Here is a 17,775-nt window from a genome sequence, read left to right as displayed (position 1 = left end):
TAAACATTTTTCCTTTTTAGATACAGGATTTCCACCACAATTATGACAGTTGGCAATGAAACTGGGTAAGGGCCCATGCTTTGAGTTTGCTGACTCACTCTTATACTTCACTAAGACTGTATAAACTCTGGAATTTGTTGGAAAGCTCTGGGGTTTACCAGTGGGTGCTGTAGGGGCTACAGTTGCTGCCATGTGTCTGGGCCTGTTTCTTTTAACCATGTGCTGCATACTATTAACATGAACTCTAGAAGTTACTGAAAGCATGCAGCTCTCATTTGTAAGCATATTTGTGTGCTTTTCTGTGAGCTCGTATATCTGATAAATCTCAGTGGCCTTGTTCAAAGTTTAATCACTGTCATGAGTCAAAATCCTTCTCACAGCATCATCTTTAATACCACACACAAGTCTGTCTTTTATCAACTCACCCCTTAAATCACCAAATCTGCATGTTTTAGCCTTATTCCTCAAGTCAGTTATATATGCTGCAAAAGTTGCACCAGGCTTTTGATACCCTTGTATAAAATAAGTGCCCTTCCATTGTAACATTTGTCTGGGAGTTACACATTTCTCTAAATTTACATTTTAAGCACTCAGGGTCCTCCCTTGACTCAGCCGGTACAGCAATATGATGGTTTTCTTCCTCTCCTGCATAGATAGTAGATTCATACACAAATGAACGTTCCCTTTCGAAGGCTTTTGACCGAGCTAACTTAAGTAGAATAAATGCCTTTGTGCAGTCATCTTTAGCAGAAAATGCAGCATGAATGAAAATGTCGTACTCTTGCTCAAACACTCTCCAGTTCTCTGCAATATTATTGTCAAACACAAGTGCACTGATTTTTCAAAATCCGTCTGCCATGCCCACAAAGTATGCACAAACACTCTGAAAATATGGTCCTTGTAATTATTTACAAACAAACTGTTCTCACAACACAGCTTGGAAGTTGGAACAACATTCAAATGTACAATAAACTCTTTGAAATACTGTACTTTGTGAAATATGCTCTGAAATGGCTGTTTTGTTGTGAAATAACTTTACTGTAACTGCACACACATGCAAACACTTTATACATTTCTGATAACTTGGATCTTTAATCAATACAAAAAATATGTGCTTAGTGAAAATGTGGTTGTTTCCTCTTATTTTATTCGTTTTATGCAATTTGGACTTTATTTCAAACATTTTCCATAGTAATTCAAATATTTTTATCAATATCGGACATATTGGTTTATTCAAATATCGTTTAGAGCATTTTGTATGCTTTATTTCATATTTTGTGAATAAGAAATTATTTTAGCAAGTTTTAATATTTGAAATTAATTTCTGACCTGTTTTGCAAATTATACATGCAGTAGGGATGATCCGCTCCTGTATATTCCTCCAGTACCAACTGGGTGCCTCTTGGATTTAAATCGAAGAAACTGGAGCTCTTTCTGGCAATGAGTAGTTTTGGCTATGTTTCCTTTTAACTCCATGCCCTTTAGACATGCCTCTTCTGACACCATGTCCTTTTAGACATGCCACAACTGACACCTTGTCACTCGTCCCTCTCTAACATAGATGACAAGCAGGCAGGGTATTTTGTTTAGATGCTTTAATACACAGAAACACATCAAGATGGACAGCAGCAGCAGCATCATAAAATATAAGCAAACTGATTAACAGACAGACCTTACATATATACATGCTCACATCTCAACAGCTTACTACAAAATGGCAGTCAGCCTCACACATGCTCAGCATTTATACACTTGTGCAAGCCCTTGCATAGCTTCTTAAAGGTACATACACACACATTGATCTACAGATATCATCAGAATTAGTGACAAACACATGGCAATCAGACTCCAGTGTAATGAAAGGGCAGTATGTATAATCTCAGCCTATGCCGCACAGCAGGGTTGTGATAGTGAGGAAAAGTGTGCATTCATACAGCAGTTGCAGGACCTACTTGATAAAGCAGGACAACATGAATTTGTGTTGAAAATGGGTGACTTGAGTTGCACATATCGAGACAGATAGAGCAAGATATGAGGAGTGCCTGGGTACACATGGATGGGGCAACAGGAATAAAGAAGGAAACGCCATTCTAGACTTCTGTCCGGCAAATGGCTTGAAGAGAGACAGTCAAAAGATCACATACAAGAGTGGCCAACATGCAACTAAGGTAGACTTTTTCCTAGTAAGGAAAAGGCACTGGGGTAGTATCAATGATCACAAAGTCATCCCCAGTGTAACAGCGGCCCACAGCATAAACCACTGATTGCCACAATCAGCTGCAAGCAGTGGTCACAGAAGGCTCTAAGCTCAACAGAGACCAAGCTGAAGACCTGGAAGTTAATTGGAGAGAAAGTACAACAGTTCAAGGAATTACTCAGAGCTCTAGCACCCCAAAAAGAGGAGAAAATAGGTTCAGTTGAAGAAGAATGGCAGTGCATCAAAACAGCATGTATGAGGACTACAGAACACATATGTGGCCGAGCCAGGTATGGAGATAAGGTACATAAGGAAAGCTGGTGGTGGAATGTAGAAGTCCAGGAAGTCATCAAAATAAAGGAGTGGATGAAAAAGTGGAAGATAGAAAAGATGGACCAGGCTAGGAAGGAATACTGGTTGTCTAACAAAGAAGCAAAGAAAGGAGTTGCAGTAGCAAAGAATAGGGCATCGGATGCTCTCTATCATCTTCTGTAAAGTGACTCAGTAGGTGGCACAAAGAAACTATAGCAGGTTGCAAGGCAAAGACAGAAAAATAAAGAAGATAGTCAGACACCCTTCATAAGGGATATCAGAGACAACCAGATCACCAGTCCACAGGACATCAAAGGCAGATGGAAGGATTCTTTCCAGCAGCTTCTGAATGAAGAAAACACTACAGAAGCTGTACTGCCCCAGCAACAGCTTATGATGGGAGAAGAAGAGGAGCCCACTTTAGAAGAAGAAGTAAGAACAGTTCTAAAGAAAATGAAGCCAGGGAAAGCAGCAGGCACTGATGAGGTCACGGCAGACATGATAAAGATGCTGGGTGAGATAGGGGAGAAATGGCTCCTGAGGGTACTAATAGCAGTGTGGAGAGAAAGGCATATCCCAGATGACTGGAGAATAAGCATATTCATGCCAGTGTACAAGAACAAAGGGGACATCCACAACTGTGGACAGTACAGAGGCATCAAACTCCTATCACACTGCATGAAAGTTCTGGAGAGGGTGATTGATAAACGGGTATGCAGAGTAGTAGAATGTAAGATGGGAGATGAGCAGTTCAGATTCAGATCAGGATTCAGCACAACTGACCTGATGTTTACAATGAGACAGATAGCTGAGAAGAAGGTAGATATGAAGAAAGAGTCCAATTGGGCATTCCTAGACTTGGAAAAAGCATATGACTAGGTCCCAAGAAAGCTGATCTGGACAGTACTGTTGTGGTTTGAAGTCCCAGAAACATTGGTAGAATTAGTGCAGGCTATGTACAAGAACCCAGTGACTCAAGCACGAACAGTGTTCGGCCTCACAGAGGGGTTCCCAGTGGGAGTTGGTGTACAGCAGAGTTCAGCTCTGAGCCCACTGCTGTTCATACTGGCGATGGGCTACATTTGCAAACAGATTGGAGGGGACAGAGCAGCAAAGTTGCTGTATGCAGACAATGTGGCATTACAGGTAGACTTTGAGCAAGAACTTCAGCAAAGGATAGGGGAATGGAATGCAAAATTGAAGGCACATGGGAAGAAACTAATCACAGATAAGACAGTGGTAATGACAGCAAATTGGGGAAATCAGAAGAAGCTGATAGTGGAACAGGTAAATAGCTTCAAGTTGGGGAAATCAGAAGAAGCTGATAGTGGAACAGGTAAATAGCTTCAAGTATCTGGGAGGGGTGGTTGAGAAAAAGGGAAGTCTAAATGAAGAGTTCAAAGCTAGAATCAGAGGGGCTGCACCCAACTAGCATAGAGTCTCAGGTGTAGTATATGGCAGAAGAATGCCGGCGAAGCTGAAAAGTAAGAAGTACAAGACAGTGGTGTGACCAGTATTACTGTATGGTACAGAAACCTAGGCAGTAAAGGCAGAGCAGATGAAGAAGCTGGAGGTGATGGAAATGAAGTGCCTGAGAAGGGTGGTAGGATGCACACTGTGGGACAGATGAAGAAATGAGGACATAGGAGCAGAAGCCAAAGTAGGTCCAATTGCAGAAAATATCAAATAGAACAGATTATGGTGGTTCAGACATATGTGCAGAAAAGCAGAAGACAATCTGGTGAAGAAGATTTGGGACAAACAGGAAGATGGCAAGAGGAAATGAGGACATCCAGCAAAGAGGTGGATGGATTGTGTGAAAGAAGATCTGCGTCAGTCAGACTTGAGGGTTGAAGAAGGCAGGAGGTTGGCATTTAAATCTGGAGAGATGGGGCATTTAACACGACACCCGGACCCCATGTAGAAAACAGGAAAAAAGGAGGCTGATGATAATTTTAATACCAAACAAAGCAGACTATAACATTTTCCTTCAAATTTTATTTTGCAAGTATGCAAAGCCACAGAACATGGATTTTCAGACTTTTTAAATTGCACATTTACTCATTTCATTGCATAATAATATTTTCTTTTAAAAAAGTTTTATTTACTGAAAAACATAATGGAATATCTTTGGTATACATTGTCAGAGCTCTCTTTAAGAACCAGAAGCAAATGTCACCAATGTTCTTCAAGACCTACATGAGCAGCTTAAACAGCCAATAATGCAGTTTCTGAAATGTGATATATGAACCAATAATTAACACAAATACATGTTTTAAGTTAGCTTTTCATTTATTTATTTATTTATTTTACAACCTATTAAATTATTAAGCAGTACTGAAGTGCTTCCTTTAGTTTCTTTTAGGAATGTAATGGAATAAACATAAAGTGCTTTTCATGGAGGACAGAGTCTTACCAGAGATTAAGGGAGCTAGACCTGCTGTACTACCCTTCTTAATATATTCAGACCCAAGGTTATTGCATCTTGGAGGGATGTCTAATACTAGGGAGTTACTTTGTTCAACTTGCAGTAGAAGGTGGAGGTTTAAGTCCCTAGTTATGGTATTAGTGGAGCAGTTTGACCTGAGACCAAAGAGGTATGAAAACGAGATGCAGATCACCCTGCAAAAGCTTGCAAGAAACATAGTAGAGTGATAGCCCTTCAAGTCTTTCTTGGTAGCTCAGACAGCTTTAGCCAACAGTCTTCTGGGTTAGGAACCTCTAGGGCCTTTCCAGCTGTTTAATCTGACTAGAAAAGCACATCCTGGAGGGGTTGGAGGCCTGTACTCAATAATTCATCTAATTACAGTAGCATACACAAGGATGATAACATTTATTGACCTGGATGATTTACCTTTAAATATTAGTTATGCTAAAATTCAAAGCTTTTCTTACTATTGCAGTTACATGGTGGTCAAAGGAGAGGAAATTATCAACTTGGTTTCCAAGATCCCTGAATATATTTTCATTTTGAAGATGAGTGTTGGCTAAACTATATGATGAGGGAGAGAGTTATTTACCAAATATGGCAATACTACACTTTTTTTTAAATTTAGATATAGCCCAGTTTGTGTACAGCACTTATTTATGAGGATTAATTCCTGCTGTAATGAATAGGTATCAGAGGCAGATTTGACAGTAATATCATGTTTGTAGCCATCTTCAAACTTAATTAACCAGAGATGTAAATTCCTAATCTGCAGATCAGAGGGATAGATGCCAAAAAGGTCACCAGTTACTTCCACATTTTCCTAGGAAGTGGCTGCCACATTATGTGGGTTACATCTTTAAAGCTAGTTGGCTATTCACCTCACCATGTATGGAGCTACTTTTATGGCAGTTAGCAAGTTAGCATATTAATAATGCTCACATGAGGGCTAGAGCTGAATGCTTTAGCCAGATCTAAATAAGCTATGTGATCCGAATGACCATTGTCTACAGTATGTGTGATCTCAGTTTGTAAGAATTAAAAAAAATGTGTTTTGTTTTACACAATATCGGGTTGTCCACTAGAGGGTGTGATGAGCTTCTTTTGCCAGACTGAAGGGAGTTTTATTGGTAGGTTGCATTTGCAGTGAATTTCCCACCAGTTCTCAATGGAAACCAATCTATTAAACTTGAATTAAAAGCAAGAAGGTTGAACTGACAGCCTCCTATTGGTGACTGCCTATTATATGATTTGAGTGTAATCTGTTTTAAATGTTTTATATTACTGTAATAATAGCCTGAAGAAGTCCTCTTGTACATGTATAGTATGGCAACGCTAACCATTTTGTTGTTGTAATAAAATAATGGTTATATGTACTGTTGTGGTCCTTTGTTTTATTTATTTATTTATTTTATTACACACACACACTCCCACTCACCTATATAAACACAAAAACATCACAAAAACACATGCAAAGAAGTTGAACATAACAGAATTATAAAATTTATTCTATTTTTTAAAGCAAAACTTATTCCAGAAATGTAGAAGGCATTGTACAATGTCTCTGTCACTTGTTTCTATTTTTCCCCTAGACCTATCTCCATGCAGGACAGAAGTCCTATGACCTATTTGTTTGCTGCCTGATGGGTTCACCAGTGCAGCACCAAACTTATCTCTGGAGAGGGCAAGAGTCCTACGACCCATTTATTTCTTGCTTAGGCACTCAGCATTGTTGCCATCATCAGTGTGGAGGCTGGGCCTATCCTCTACCAGCACAAGAGCCTTACACCCCATTCATTCCCTTGAAAGGACAGACCAGTCCCTTCCCTCTTTTACAGGCAAGAATCAGGTAGTAGAGTGTGGGTCAGTCTATAGGTTGGGTGGACATTCTCCCTGTCCTTGAAACTCTTATTCCTCATGGTAGCCCCCTTGAGCTACAGTATTGCTGCTAATTGTGGGAATCATTCATGACTCCAGACACACACACACACACACACACACACACACACACACACACACACACACACACACACACACACACACACACACAGAAAAATGTCTTTCCCCATCTTAATTTGAAGGAGTGGTAGGATAGCATGTGCTCCATGAACCTGTTCTCCACTGTCACTTCACTCATTACTCCTGATAAATGTCACCCAACTGAAGAGCCAGAGCTCTCCCCAGGATGGCAAAGCTGGCAACAACTGCTGTCTTCCTCCCTGGCCTGACTTCCCTAATGCCTCTGCTGATAGTTAAATGTGGATTGTCTGGGTCAGAGTCATGGCTTCATCCCTCTGCGCCACAATAGCAGGCCTCTTTTTTTTCTGTTGTTCATATTTATTTTTAGTATTAACTTCCACAATCTAGTATTAGCTTTCCTAGTGTTGCATTCCAGTTATATAATTTTAAAATGAACTAACTCAAATATTGCATTATGTTGTATTACAGGTTAGGCAGAGGTCACGTTTTAGTAAACTTTAAGAATGAGAATATAATGAAATATAATGAGAGATCCTGAATCCTGTTTGAATACTTCTAGCTTTCTGATCCTGTGATTTTTCTTGGAAAGACTCTTGGTACCTTTTTTAGTTATTTCATATGGCTTATTTGAAGACTATGAAATGCAATACTACATTAAATAATGGGTGAAATCAGGGAGGTATAACGTGATACACTGTTCTCCCTGGAGTGACTGGACATGTAATTTAGAATTCATTGGGCTACAGAATATGCTTTTCTGACATACAGGTCAAACTATAATTGCTGTCTATCATTGGCGCTTGACTTGATGGTGTTATATTTTATGATTTGGCCATTTTTGTAATCATAATTTCCTTTTTTGTCATGTATCATGATGTTCCATTTATTGACACTAAAGGTGAGCTCATTTCTACTGCACCAAGTAGTTACTTTGTAAACCATTTTGGAGAATTCCATCATCTTTTACTGAAGTAATTATGTTACTCAATTTGCATTTGTTATCATACATGGTTATCTAGAGCATGTTTCCTAGTTTTATATTTCGGAATAGCCCAAAAAGAAATATCTTCCAGTGAGTGATTTTTGCTCCCAACTTCCTTATTTAAACATGTTAATTCCATTGTCAGACAACCACAGAGAAAAATGTAAAGCCTAAAAACACTTTGAGTCACTATGGGTGCACAAATGGAAACCCTACTGGCAGTGATTTGTAATGGAGAAACAACAACGGTTACCTTGTATAGCTGGAAATTATACTCAATGAGTTGAAACCTTATCCAATTCCCACTTGACCAGTTGTAAGGAAGTTCTATCAAAGACATTATCAGGGTCAGGACAAGTAAGAAAGTCACAAGCTGAAATGACAAAGTTTACTTTTAACATATGCACTGTGTCAGTTCCTTATGTAACAGCAGTAAGTGTCCTGTGTTTTTAGATAAGGTCCATTACAATATGCATCATGATTTTGCATACATTATGGTCAGACTGATGATGGATCTAAAATTGTTTGGATCAGATATGTTTCCTCCCAGCTTGTGAATTGGTATCATTATAGCATGTCACCACAGGTCAGGGATGTGCCCACATGCTGACATTTTATTTCACACAGTTAAGAGGGACTTAAGTTTTTCCTCATTTCTGTATAGAAAGCCATGGTTTTAGGATTGTGTTCATGTGGTTTATTTTCATTTATATAAATGTATGATTGCCTATGTAGTAGGTGATGGTTTAATGAAGATGTTTCTTGTTAAAAAAGCAAGAACTGAATAATTTCTGTAATATTGTTTAGGTTATATGATATATATAGTAATATATGTGTGAAGCATAATGTTTGTTAGGTTAATATAGTTTGATTACTTCTATATGAATGTAAATTTGCCTGTGTCACAAGTGATAATTCAATAAAGGTGTTTGAAAAAAGAAAGCCATCAAATATTTCTGTTTCAAGGAGCTCAAACTTGTAACTTTATTGTGGAAGCAGTTAAAAATATCTGTAGCTATAAAATGAATGTCTGTCTCCCCTTTCCTATACAGTACTTTATAGTATGTCTTTGTTTATTGTGAAATTTGAACATTTTTCTGCAACTATGTTATGTCTTGTAGGTAAGTGGTCACTTCACTGTTTTTGATAACATCACATACATAATTTTCCCTTTCATTTCTCAGTTGTAATTAAAGAATACATTATTTTTATTATTATTTTATTATGATTATTGGTTTCATCCTCTAAGATAAAGCTGCATGTGTCATAAAATATAGAAGAGTTGATAAACGAAGTAGTGCCTGTATTTTATTTTATATAGACTTATGTTTATGACTAGGACAGTCTTTGAAAGGTAAGTGCTACCATTGTTCTGTTGTATATCTTATTAATTTTCTAATTTGTTTGACTCCCTTGTCACTGATATCATGTGACTACAGTGCCAGCTCCTTATAGTGCCACCTCTGCATCTCCCAGTCCATTTAGCTGTCACCAGAGTGTGACCTGCACCAGGAGGCTTTCCTTTTCACTAGCGCCCCTACACTTGGACATCTCTAATTCATGTACAGACAATAGAGGGAGGCATTGCTGAGAAGGATGGACCAGGTGAGGCACCATCATACTGCAGTTTGGTGAGGGCTTTTTGATAACCTTACTTCTCCCAGTGTGCTGACACTATATGCACATACAGTTATTAATACATTTTGTTATTATTGATCTTTCCCCATTCTGTAGTGATCTCTGAATATGAATAACAGACTAAACTGGTGAGGGAGTGAAGCATATCTCTCAATTGTTCAGATTTTCACAGAATGTCCACATCTTTGTCTCATATTTTTGGTCTGTTCTTCATAAAAGTTTTGGTTTTCAAGTAAATCATTGAGGATTGAAGTTGGAAAGGCAAACATTTGAGTTTCAGACTTCATACACTTCAGAAAAATCATACTAATGCAACATCTGTTATTTTATCAACTCTCTACATTTATAAGAACAATATTTAAAAATTGTCCCTAGTTTGGACCTTTTCCCCCTCACCCATTATTTATTACTTTGCCCTGATTTCTTGAACTAAGAGGTTGAGAGGTATGGAGTGAAGCCACCTCCATTATAAACTGCAGGAAAGACCCCACTGCAAAAAAAGAAATATTTTTTTGCATCTGCCTTGTTGTATTTACATTAAGCAAGTGCTTTTCAAGTACAGTTTAAGTGATTCTTCATGTACCTGATGAAAGAGTTTTGTGTGGTTTGGTATTAGCTTATGTGCTTTGTGCAGCAGTGAATCAGATGACATAGCAGGCAGAATTGTTTCAGTCTAAATGTGAAAATTCCACATATAAATTTCATCTGGTAGACTCACTTTATTGGCAGGGATTCAGGAATAAATTATTTCAGAATTAACTCATAATTAATAACCAGTTTGCTCACACCAAATCATCTATTACATTTACAGACTTTCCTTCAGGACATTATATGGCAAACTAGACATTAATAATAGATAATAAGAGGGTATGTTGGTTCCTCAGCATCCATTTTTATATATTATTAAGTCCTAGCATATATGTAAAATTAAACATTAATAATAGATAATAAGGGTGTATACTGAAGTCCTACTATGCAACAAAGTGGAAGTTAGCTAATGTATAGGTTCATAGGTTCATAGATTAGTACTAGGCTAATTGCCCTTGTGAGACATTTTAAGCCTAGCCAATTATCCCTCATGAGACTCAAACCCTGCACCTTGTGTTTGTAAGGCAAACACCTTCACCATTAGGCCACCCTCCTAACAAATAATCAGTATGAAGACAAGCCTTGTGCTAGTAAAGTGAGAGTTACTGATGTTATTTTTAATTACATCTTTATGTTATGGTGTGCTCCGTATAATTTGTCAATGTAAGTATGATGTATTAAATTTGCTGCCATAAATATTTTCTTGCCTGACAAGTTGTGACACCCTTGCTCTGGGCCAATAATCAAGGAGCCTCAATCCTCACCACTGACACCAGTGAGGGATGTTCACTTGGAACAAAAATTGATACACACAGTATTTTCAGATGCAGCTGTCTGCACCAAGTACAATTTCCCTTAAGAGCACAGAGGGAACACACTCAGGGGCGGGGTTTCCCTCTCTCTCTCCAGGCCCCCAATAAGACTCTCCATTGACACAGCTGTAGAGTTGAGTCTTCAGCTGAGTGTCCCAAACTAAGTCCTTGACCACCCTCTCTGTGAACCAGTTCTCTGTGTTCCTGCTCCAAGTAGCTGACACACACACACTCCTTGAGATTTGAATTTCACACACACACACACACACACACACACACACACACACACACACACACACACACACACACACACACCTAGGAAAGGCTGACAGATTTACCAGCTATGCCCCTCTGCCCAGACTATAAGGTAGATACTGCCATCAGGACACTCCAAAGACAGCTATTTTAACCTCTTACAAGGGTATGCAATTATACTTTGTGAAATTAATACTAATACAAATGGTAGTGTTTAACCAATGCAGCAAGGCTTTCAGGAGTGGCCACAGTGTCACCAAATAAATATAAATATGCTCAAAGGTTAAAATATTCTCTAAAAGTCCAGCCACAATGAAAAGTTTAAATATATTTAATAATAAATAATAAAAGAACATGAAAACACTAAATATCTATTTACAATAAACACCAGAGTTTCAATTGCAGGAAATATTCAAAATAACACAGACGGCTAGATTCACACAGATACAGAAAAACAGCACTTAACTAATCTCACTATATTTTCCTGACTAATCTAAAGAATTACTATTTCTTGATTAATTACTAAAGCAAGGCAAGATGAAGAGGCTAAATGGTCTTTCTTCTTTTTGTTTTCAAACACCGTTATTAAGTTATCACTTGTGACATAGGCAAATTTAGATTCATATAAAAACAATCAAACTATATTTGCCAAGTTTCAAAAACAGACTGCTCTGAGACTTCTGTCTCATCTAGTATTAAAACATAATTTAAATGCTGGCTTACAGAATGACATCACATTCATCTGATCATCTGACTTCTGGGTTCCCACACTACCCCCCCCTCATTGCTAGAAAATTAACCAGAATTTAGCACATGTGTTACCATACACACAAATAGAGCTTTGCTGAGATGTGTTATAGCATCTGAAAGCTATAAAACCATTTCAAAACTTCCACCCTTCCAGGGTAGCAATTAGTTCACCCCTAAGGACAATACTGTAGGATTCCTAGTCCTGGTTTTCACAGACATTTTGTCTCTGACTGCAGTCAAAATTGTAAGAAACAATCTTTATGGCCTAAAGTAGGTAATTTAATTTCAGACTATTTTTCAAAGTTAGCTGGACTTAGATTAACCTCTTCTCTTCCAGTATCCTCTGTTACAATATATTTATTTAAACAGTTACAATACAGTCTGCCATACAGGTGGTATTTCTTTTCTGTACAGCATGACCCAATCACTGTTGGCACATTTTTAACACAAGCAGATTTACAAATACATTTTCAACAATACACCTGTACAAACCAGTTTGATATACAAATGACATACAATTCTTTACAAAACTACAGCTAGCAATGCTGGCATATGTTACACATCCACTGACCTAGCTTTCCTGGCATAGCTGGCAATACCTCACATCACCACACATGTAATGTTTCAGTCAGAGATGGGACTATATCTCACTATTCTGTTTCTAATATAGGCTGATTGTGATTTCCTGTATGTTCTAAAAATAGAACTGCAGCTCTAATCATCTGTCTGTCACTTTCAATGATAGTTGTCTGATACTTTGTTAACGGAGTACTTACTGAGTTTTATTGTTCATATTGATTTATTTATTCATTTTTTTTTTGTTAATGAGGTAAGTGAAATGATCCCTCTCTGTGTCTTTGTAGTCATGACTCTGTCCAGAGAGACAAGGTAAAATAGGTTCATAGGTTCATACTAGGCTATCTGCCCTAGGGCATTTATAAGCCTAGCCAGAATGTGTTTGGCTTTCGCCACCCATTTTAAATTTATTTTGCTATGCCCTTTTTCGAGGTTAGTATACTGTGCCTCTGTCTAACAGTGATACAGAAGTGATACCCGGGGTAAACCTACGATCTCCCATCCACTCATCAAGATTCCTCTTGAAGAGAGTCAATGAGGGACTCTGCCTAACCTGGACTGGGATTTTATTCCAGAGTGAAGGGAGCCTCTGGGTTATGAATCTGTCCCTCCAGCATGTCCTATTTATTTCAGTGCTGAGGTTCAAGTCTCTTGAGCGCGTAGCTCGATGGGATTTGGATTTTCTGAGGTGCAGCATGTCCATTAATTCCGGGTTGGACATGGCTTTATACGCGAGGCACAGATCGCCTCTGAACAGGTGGTATGCCACTGAGTAGAGCTGGAGTTTCTTTAACCGGGCAGCATATGGCATCTGTTTGAGCCCTTTGATCCTCTTGGTGAGGTACTTTTGGGGTCTTTCCAGTTGCTGCAGGTGTCTGGTAAGGTACATCCCAAAAGGGGCATTGTACTCAATTATGGGCCTGATGAGGGATGAGTAAAGAGGCACAATGACCTCCCCTGATCGAGATGTGAATCCCTTCATGATTAGGTGGGCTATATAAAATGTTTTTCTAACCACTTTGGCCACGTGGTTGTCAAATGAGAGATTGCTATCAACTTGGGTCCCCAGGTCCCTAATTACTTCTTCTGTACTTAATGGATTACCATCTATGTGGTAATTTGTAGGCACTTTGTTTTTGCCAAAGGGGATGACTATACACTTTTTGGCATTTAGCATGAGGCCATGGCTCTGGCACCAGTTGTCTGTTTCTATGAGGCCTTTTTGGAGGATGCTTGTGTTGGCTGGAGAGTCAATTATGGTGCCCAGTTTGCAGTCATCTGTGAACTTGGTCAGCCACAGTCCTTCTGTGTTGGCCTGTACCTCTGAGAAATATATACCGAACAAGAGAGGTCCCAGGACTGAGCCTTGTGGGACACCACTTGTAACTGGTTTGGAGTCTGACATGGCTCCAGCAATTCTAACCATGTGGGTTCTGTCCTTGAGACAGTTTGCAATCCATCTAGTGACATAGGGGATTATATTAAAGCTGGTGAGCTTATCTATAATGCCCGAGTGGGGTATTGTATCGAAGGCTTTTGCTAGGTCCAGGTAGGCTGTGTGGACCACCTTCCCCTCGTCAATGGCCTTGGTGACTGTTTCAAAGAAATCAACCAGGTTTAAGAGGCAGGATCTGCCATTAACAAAGCTGAACTGGGTAGGATCCAGTGTCTGTAGGTCCCCAATATCTTTATTTATGAGGTCCATGATGATCCTTTCCATAGCTTTGCAGACCAAGCTAGTCAGGCTTATGGGGCGATAGTTTCCAGGATCCGTTGAGGCACCACCTTTATGGAGAGGGACCACTGTTACTGTACTCCACTCTTTGGGCACATATCCTGTAGTAAGGCTGAGAGTGAACAGTAGTTTTATGTTTGGGTTTAGCTCTTCTTGGAGTTCATGTAGGATGCAGCCTGGGACACCGTCTGGTCCCATTGATGCTGTGTTTTTTGCTTTGGAGAGGGCGGCTCTTACCTGAGCATCTGAGATGTCAGGGGGGGCAGCATTCTGCTGGGATAGATATTTGCCCTTTTGGTGGGGAGGGGGGGGAGTTTGCGCTGAACCTGTCAGCTAGGATGTTGGCAATGTCTGTGGGTTTGGTGTATTTTTTGTCATTTTGGACTAATTCTGAGCATATCTGGGAATACCACCCAGGTTCCTAACATAACTAAAGAAAGCCTTGTGATTATCCTTAGTGTCCTGTGCAATTTTTCTCTCGAAGCTGGCCTTAGACAATTTTATGAGTGCCCGTAGTTTTTTGCTAATACTAATCAGTGATGCCTTCCCTTTTTGGGATTTTGCTCTATCATTTAGTAGCTTCCTCCTTCTATTGTATAGTTTGTTTATGGCTGGGGTCCACCAGACAGGACGTCTGCCTTTGGAGGATTGGGTCTTGGTTTTATTTGGGATCACATGATCCATGCATTCCTGAAGGTATTCATAGAATGCGTTTATAAAGGATTCTGCGGTCTGGGCCGTATTTTCCACAGGCCCGGGGGCTTTGAAGGATTCCACTTCGGTTTTGAGGAGTGTGAAATTTGCTTTAGAGAAGTTTTTCACTGTGGTTTTCTGGGCAGGAGGAGGGGTCGGGATGTGAATATCCAGTGAGATTAGTTAATGGTCTCATCGTACCAGTGAGGGATACACTTCTGGTCTGGAGCATAGAGTCCCCATGTTGGTGATGATCAGGTCCAGTATGTTTTCCCCTCTTGTGGGAGTGGTAACAAGTTGTTCCATAGCATTTGAGTTTATAAATTCTAGGAACCTTTGGGCTAGGGTGTTGGAGCTAGAGTAATGCTCCCAGTCTATGTTTGGGTAGTTGAAATCGCTGAATATAATGGTGTTTGGAGAGACCTTCATATTTTCCAGTGTTCTCAGGAAGGCCGAGTGGGGTTCCTGGGTTTGGGAGGGTGGTCTGTAGCAGGCTATAAACTGGAAGGCAGTTTTACCCACTGTTAGTTGCACATGGATAGTCTCTGATGTTTCGTGCTTTGCTACCAACCCAGAGATGTGGGTATCTTTGATGAATATCGATACTCCCCCTCCTTTTGTGGTTCGGTCCAAGTTTTGGGGCCGAAAAGCATGGTATGAGGTATAACCTGGTAGTGCTGGGGTGCTCTCGGGAGCCCTGAACCAGGTTTCTGTTACTGCACAGATATCGATGTTCTCCATGCTAAGGAGAGTTTTGAGTGCGTGCATCTTGAGGTTTAGACTTCTGGCATTGAGTAGCATTACTCTTAGTTTCTTATCCCTTGTGATACCTATGGAGGTGGGTTTGTCTTTTGAGCCTTGCCTAAAAAGGCACTATGGGGTAGCAAGAGCCTTTGCCAATATCCGAAAACCCAGGGGTGACAGGTGCAAGCCATCCCTAGCGAAGCATCGTGGCTTGTCGAGCATATCATCCCAAGCTGATAGGCATTGGATCCCCTTTGAATGACACCAGTACTTAAGCCAATTGTTGAAATTGATCATCTTGTCTTCATATTGTGGCATCATTCTTGGTGAGGGTAAGATGCTACTCAAGGTCAGGGTCATACCGGCCTGGGCTACATGCTCAGAGAGCTCCTCTATGTCTCTTTTCATGTAGTCCAGGGAGGTACGTCTCAGGTCATTCACACCAGCATGGACAATGACTGAGTCATATTTGCACTTGCCTTGGAGTGACCTGAGTGCTTGTGTTATGTGGCAGATCCTAGCACCCGACATGCAGTGCCTATAGACATTTTTAAGAGGAGGCAATTAACTAGTGTGTTTCTGGGTGGTGGGAGATGATAGGTCTGTTCACTTTTCCTTTATCTAAATCTATGAAGTGAAGCTTTGGGTAGGCAAAGAGAGCAAGGGTAGCAAGTGGTACAGTACTGCAACAAAGCATCAGACTCAGGGTTGCTATGATATTCTAATATAATGCTTCTTTGAAGTCTTATAAAGCGGTTGTATAACCAATCCAGGATTTTCATATTAATTAACTACACAAACTAAAAATAGCTTGATGTACAGTAGATACACATATACACAACTTTACCCTATAGCAATATGTTCCAGTTGATCCCCCACTAACTAATTTAGGAGGTATGGTTAAAAGCATAGTCTAAACTACAATTTAGTTTCAGAATACATCTTTTTTTTCTTTCTTTGCTAATTGTAATAGTTGGCTAATCCAAGAAGGGGTTACAAGGTTGAATAAGAAGACAAAAATTGTGCACAGGTGAGTTACACAATTGAAAAGAATGTCAAACACTATAGGAATGACAGCTGTTACAAAGTAAGTTAAAATAGTATGCAAATGAGTTTGGGTGAAAACTATGATGTGTATCACTTAATATGCTATATTTGATAATGTTCTTTTAAGATTTGTTCATAAACATGTTTTTGACAAGAATTTTAGTTGGGGGATAAGGACTGGAGATGGACCACAGATTATTAACAGAATAAGGGGAGGGGCTTTTGGCTAGAGGCATGAGTAGTGTAGTCTTGAAACTGTGAGGCAGTATTTTGTTTGTGAGGATTGACTGAACAGCTGTGTAATTGGCCTAAAAAGTATTATACATCCTATCTTAAGGATATTGGGATGAGTGCTTTGAAAGAAAGGGGTATATGAACAATAAATACTTTGTAGATGTTTTTTACTTTTTTGACATGATTTCAAAGTGAAAGGGTGGATATTGCAGTACCTTGTGAAGAGGAAAGGAAGGAAAGAGTTATGAAAAGGTTATGATCCAAGAAACCCATACCATGTACTTAAACTTATTAGAAACGCTAACCATCCACCCAACACCATATTCATGGGTGACTTTAATTACCCCACTTCTAACTGGGAATCCTTTACAACACCAAATGTACATGCACAGGAATTCCTGGATTTTGTAAACACAAACTCACTGGATCAGATAGTCAATAGACCAACCAGGGGTACAACCATACTGGATCTGGTCCTCACTAATATGGGAGACTGCTGCACATCTCCTACTGTAATGCCTTCCCTGGTAAGGTCAGACCACAAAATGGTCTCCTTTGAGGTAAAAATAAAAACCTGGAATACTCAAGAACTATTCTAAGAATAACCTCCTGCTATTAAGTGAGAACCTGACAAAATTTCAAGTCCCCATAAACCCTGAGAACACTTCTGCCTATGCAGAACTGTTCACAGAAACCCTGTATAAGCATGATAATAGCTGCATTGAGGCATCTGTATCCACCAGGAAAAAATACAGAACTAACTCAAAAAACAAGACACCCTGGTGGAATCACAAAATCAATCAT

This window comes from Protopterus annectens, chromosome 8.part1 (assembly GCF_019279795.1).
Source record: "Protopterus annectens isolate FY-2018-M chromosome 8.part1, PAN1.0, whole genome shotgun sequence".
NCBI lineage: Eukaryota > Metazoa > Chordata > Ceratodontiformes > Protopteridae > Protopterus > Protopterus annectens.
Note: the sequence above shows the minus strand (reverse complement) of the source record.